This window comes from Gadus chalcogrammus, chromosome 16, assembly GCF_026213295.1.
Source record: "Gadus chalcogrammus isolate NIFS_2021 chromosome 16, NIFS_Gcha_1.0, whole genome shotgun sequence".
NCBI lineage: Eukaryota > Metazoa > Chordata > Actinopteri > Gadiformes > Gadidae > Gadus > Gadus chalcogrammus.
Window position 1 is genome coordinate 21964190 of NC_079427.1, and position 6280 is coordinate 21970469.

Here is a 6280-nt window from a genome sequence, read left to right on the forward strand (position 1 = left end):
GGACCACTGCCTCCTCCCTAGTCCCTATGAGAGGTTGAATTTAGGGGAAGTCCAAAAAAACAAAAAGCAATAGTCCATTCCCCCCCTTAACACCCCCACCCCCAGTTTGAATGCATGCAGAAGCCAGTCAAGGCTTGCTTTGAGTAAATTTTCTTTTAAATGAGCAGGATTTCACAGGGATGAAGATGTACAGATTATCTTAGTACATTAGAAAAAGCGTTTGCAATATGAATGAGCTATATGTAATGCGTGGTGGGATAGCAAATGGCAACGTGCCAGCGACCCTTCAACAGGAATGACCATGAGTACGGGCCGCCTGCTCCTGGTAGCAGCCGACTGCAGTTCCAGCGGTGGTCAGTGGAGGGCAGCACCGCTGTCGGGCTACATGGATAGTTATTCATGTTTCTTATTTTTCTTTTATCTATCTAGGGAGAAGGTCATTAAAATCTGCCTTCCCAATTTGGGGTGATGAAATCTGTATTAAATCAATATTAACCCCCTCCTCCTCCTCATTTTTTCATTGCCCCAGCAGAATTCATATTAAACATGTATGGAGCACATTTCTAATCTACCATCTGTTGATTCCCCCTCCCCCCACCATCCCATCACACACCCTAACCATGCAGGCATGCACACACACACATACACAGAAACAAATACACACACACACACACACACACACACACACACACACACACACACACACACACACACACACACACACACACACACACACACACACACACACACACACACACACGCATGCACACACACGCATGCACACAAAGGCACGTATGCAGGCACGCACACACACACACATGTTCACACAAACACACACATGCGCAGGCACACACACACACACACACACACACACACACACACAAATGAATGCATGCAAGCATGCACACACAAAGGCACACACACACACACACACTGACAGGCATGCAGGTACACAGACACACAAACATGCAGAAACACACACATTAAAGAAACACGCACGCATGCAGGCCTGCACACAAACACACACACACACACACACGCATGCAGGCATGCACACACAAACACACACACATGCATACGGTTAAGCCCTGTGCTCTGGATAGAGCACAGTTGGGGTTGTGGGCAGAGGAGCCAGTGAGGAACAGGAGGAAGAACCACCAGCGAGTAACAAAAGGAAGTCAGAGGCTGTGTAGGGATTTAGATGTTCAAAGGAGCGGCTTACGCCCTGGGCCGTGCTAGGGCCCTCTTGAGTCTGAGAATGAATTGTGTTGTTTAACAAGCCTTTATTGGAATCCACACTCCTACCAAAACGTGGAAGATAAAGGGGACAAACAGAAGCCCAGAGCGCTGGATTCTCCGAGCTGAGCCAAGTGAGAGGCCAGCGCAATCCCAGAATCACTGTGAGTCAACAAGAGAGCGCAGGAGAAGCATAATGGTGGAGCCCCATCCAGTGCAAGACTTAAACAAGTGTGTGTGTGTGTGTGTGTGTGTGTGTGTGTGTGTGTGTGTGTGTGTGTGTGTGTGTGTGTGGGTTGTGGCATCCCGCCACGTAAACCTCGGCCTGGACGGGCCCGAGGGACCGTGAGGGACGGGATATACCACCCCCACCCACCAGCCGGCGACGGAGAGCATCCCTTTCGCCTCCCCAATCAGGGTGATTGGTGGACACGTGGCCGGTGGCAGGGTAGCCATCTTAAAAGGAGGTCCAGGACAGCACAGCACGGCACGGGAGCAAGGAGGAAGTGTTCGTGTCCGGGAGAGGCTAGAGGCCCACGGAGGCCCTAGAGACCGCGTCTCCTTCATTGTATTTAAGTTGTACTCAATAAATGCCTTTAACGGCGTATCCGCACGCAAAAAGTGTCGTTCATCCGTGGAACCTGGCCCAACCGAGCACCGGGTTACCACAGTGTGTCAGTGGCGTAAATATCCCCCCCCCCCCCCCCCCCTCTGCTCGGAAGTCCTGTCCAGGGGCCCAAAATAAATATTTGCACCGGGGCATATCACCATGACGCCACTGGTGTGCGTGTGTATATGAGTCTGTGTGTGTGTGTGTATGTGTATGTGTATGTGTATGTGTATGTGTATGTATGTGTGTGTGTGTGTGTGTATGTGTATGTGTGTGTGTGTGTGTGTGTGTGTGTGTACGTTATCGGGAAACGAGGCTTGATCAGTGGGGAGGGGTGGCCAATGCCAGTGGCGTTGATTTGATTTGCCGCGTCAGACATGCTCTGGGCCTCGATTCCCGATAACGATGGATCTTCGCTCGTACCATGATTCACGATGGATCTTGCGAACCATCGTGAATTTCTTTGGAACGTTTCCCGAAACTCCTCTTAACATGAACGCGCGTTCACTGCACTGACGACGTTCGTAGGATTGTAACTGTCTACTGACGAGGGGCTGAAATGGGCTCCGTACTGAGGGGGACGCAGGAATGTCGCAGGAAAATGGGGTTCAAAAGCGTTAAAAAATCTCCCCATCAAGGCCAACAGCAGAGTACCCTACGAAAAGAATAGACTGCAGTAATTTGAATGCTAAAGACATTAAAACACAATTGATTAGGCCTAGGCCGACATATGTATCGGTCTTAATCCTGAATGTACTGTGAGTACATTCTTTCACGGCATTTCCCCCCCTTCCATATTACAACAATCTTAAATAGCTTGTGTTATGATGGCACATGCTCCTTTTAGATGTGAGGACTAGATGGAACTCCCTGTATTCGATGAGGGAGAGATTTTGTGAACAGTTCCCTGCCATCCAAGCTGCAGCCATAGACCAACGGCTTAGAAAGCCCATGGAGAAGAAGTAAAAAATTAAAATGACTTATATAAAACTTGGTTGACTAAAGCCACATTAAAAAGGTTATGTTTGTTGTTTATGCAATATTGTTACTTTTGTTTTTTTTGTGTTGCAGACTGGCCATAATGGGCAATGAGGACCTGAGGAAAGCAGAGGAGTTTGTGCAGCTGATGAGGACACATCCACACTCGCTGTCTCCAGCGAAAAAGTTACCAGATACAGTTACTGATATGTCACGATTAATTACTATATGAAAATTAATCACATAAACTAATGGTTATTTATTGTCAGTCACATTTTCTCCTAAATTGGTGTTTGTCCCCCATTTTAAACTTAAGGATGGTGATATCCAGGCATTCCTGGAGGAAGCCACTGTGTTGGATCCCAGATTTAAATCTAAAATGGACATGGATGACATCTTGGGCAGGGTCAGGGCATCAGCAGTGGCAGCAAACACAGAGGCAGTGGAGAAGGTACTGTATTTGAATTTGACAATGCCTTTAGCACATTTCTGTTGTGAGACCTTTTCTTCTTGCTCTGTGGTTCTTACTTTACATTTCTTCTCAAGCTGTCAGAGCCGAGAGAGACACAGGGGCAGGCAGAAGAAGAGAATGAAGAAGAAGAAGAAGAGGAGGACTACGTAAGTTTAATGTAGCTAATTGTGATGAATGATGATAGATGGCAGGGCTTATCACACTATTTAGTTTAAAACTAAACCTTGTTATGTCATAATTTCAGACGCCACCTGTAAAGCAGAAAAAGATGACAGCTCTAGAGGAACTTTTAGAAGAAGAGGACGGCAAGCTGCTTTCCACACAGCAGCTGCCCCCTGTCTCCACAGCCCAGAGAGTGGATCAAGAAATCCAGCTTCATAGAAGCCTTCCTCCCATTCCAACCAAAACCAGTGCCAGTCTCTGGTAGTGGAAGAAGAGTGACACATTGCCAGTGTTGTCAGCTCTTGCTGAAAAGTATTTCTGTGTCCAAGCATCCTCCACCCCTTCTGAAAGGGTGTTCTCCACTGCTGGAGACACCCTAAGTCCAGAAAGATCTCGTATCCTTCCTGAGAGGGCAAACATGATCATTTTTCTGCACAAAAATTGTTAATTTGCCAAAGTTGTTAGTTGTGTTCTCATCTTTACAGAAGACTTATTTATTTTGTTTATATCAGTTTAATTTTGTTACTTGAATGCAAATGAGCACTGTTAAAGAGATTTAATACAAACAAACAAATTTGTGCTTATTTTCAGACCCAATGAGAATCGATAAGAGAATAGATAAGGAATCGGATCGATAAGCGGACTCGGAATCGGAATCGTGAAATTCTTATCAATTCCCATCCCTACTATCTACCCCCGAGGTTTGCCCTCCGGGGCGGATGTTTGTTCCCCCGGCGGCCCGCACGGCCATTCTCCAATGGGGGCACGAGTCCAGAGTTGTCTGCCATCCAGGGTTTCATCGCTGTCTCTCTCTCCTCCGACAGCTGTTTCGGTGGTCCTCCATGGCTGCCGACACCAAGGGTTTCGTGGCTGCCTGTTCCATCTGTGCCCGCGGCAAATCGTCACTCCGTGCTCCGGCTGGTCTACTGCGCCCTCTACCTGTTCCTCACCGGCCGTGGTCGCACATAGCAGTGGACTTCGTGACTGGTCCCCCGCCCTCAGACGGTAATACGGTCGCACTGACTATTGTCGATCGTTTTTCCAAGGCTGTGCACTTTGTTCCGCTTTCAAAACTCCCCTCAGCTCTGGAGACGGCGAACCTGCTGGTCCTGCAGGTGTTCCGGCTCCACGGTATCCCCCAGGACATTGTGTCGGACCTGGGACCGCAGTTATCCTCACGAGTTTGGAAGGCGTTTTGACAGGCGCTAGGGGCGTCGGCCAGCCTCTCCTCCGGCTACCACCCACAGACTAACGGCCGGACGGAGCGAGCTATCCAGGACCTCGGGTCGGCATTACGTTGCCTCGCCACCAAACACCCCGTTCATGAGACCATTCGGAGCCGTACAGAGCTCGGTGAATTTCACCCTCTTCTGCAGGAGCTCCGTCTGGATGACGACCGCTTCCAGCGCTATTTGAGTTTGACTCCGGCCCAGTTTGATGACCTGCTAGCTAGGATCGGTGCTAGGATCTCTCGGTTGGACACCAACTACAGGCGCTCCATCTCAGCTTCGGAGCGCCTGTCCATCTGTCTCCGGTGAGTGGTTTCATAATTTGTGTGTAAAAAAAAATCGAAACATAAACATTTTACTTCAGGTTCACCCAGCAGGCGTTTCCATGGTCGACACCACCATTATTATTATCCTCTGCCGACAATAGTATAGTATGTAGTCAAATACAATAAATAGATCCATTATGTTGATCAAATATGACTCCTGCCTTTGTAAATGTTTTTTTTATTATAAATAAATGGGGAAAAAATATTCTGCAGATACCTAGCCACTGGGGACTCCTACAGGACCATCGCAAATAGTTTCCGTGTTGGGATCACCAGTCTCCAGCATTGTCCCTGATGTTGCCACTGCAATCTGGGACTCTCTGGTGGAGGAGTTCATGGCTGTGCCCAGCACAGATGAGTGGAGGTCCATTGCAGGGAGGTTTGAGGAGCGGTTGAATTTTCCTCTTTGCTGTGGAGCATTGGATGGGAAGCATGTGGTCATCAAAGCCCCTGCTCACTCAGGATCCCAGTTCTACAACTACAAGGGAACTTTCTGTCTTGTTCTCTTGGCGGTTGTAGACGCGGAATATTGTTTCCGGGTGATTGATGTCGGGGGCTACGGAAGAACCAGCGATGGTGGGATTCTGGCCAACTCTGCTTTTGGTGCAGCTCTTCAGTCTGGCATCCTCCAACTGCCTGCCGACCTGCCACTACCAGGAGCTGACCACCGAGGACCACAGCCGCATGTCTTTGTGGCTGATGAGGCCATTCCCAGGGAATGAGGCCATTCCCTGGTCGCAACCTGGCAAGAGAGCGCCGGGTTTTCAATTACCGTCTGTCCCGAGCTCGGATGGTTGTGGAGAATGCCTTTGGGATCCTTTCTTCCCAGTGGAGGGTCTACAGGCGTGCCTTCGAGGTCAACGTTGAAGTTGCGGAGAAGTGTGTGAAGGCTACCTGTGTTCTCCACAACTTCATGCGGAGGACCGGCCCCCCAAGTGCATTGAGGGGGAACATCCCAGTTGGTGAGGTGGACCCACTGCCAGGTCTACGAAGAGTTGCTGCCAACAACTCAGCGAGGGAAGCAATCAGGATTCGGGAGGCCTTCAAGTCCTACTTCTCTGCTGAGGGAACCGTCCCATGGCAAGACAACGTGTAGCGCACCAGCACACCCAAAACGCATCTGGATGGACGTGATCGTCACCGGGGCGGAGGGCTACACCCAGTTCCTGAACTGATGTCCCCTACATAGCCCTGGACCCACAGGGCCGCCCGCTGCCTTCTGCAGGGAACTCTGGCTCATAGTGGACCCCCCTCTCCTCACTCCAAA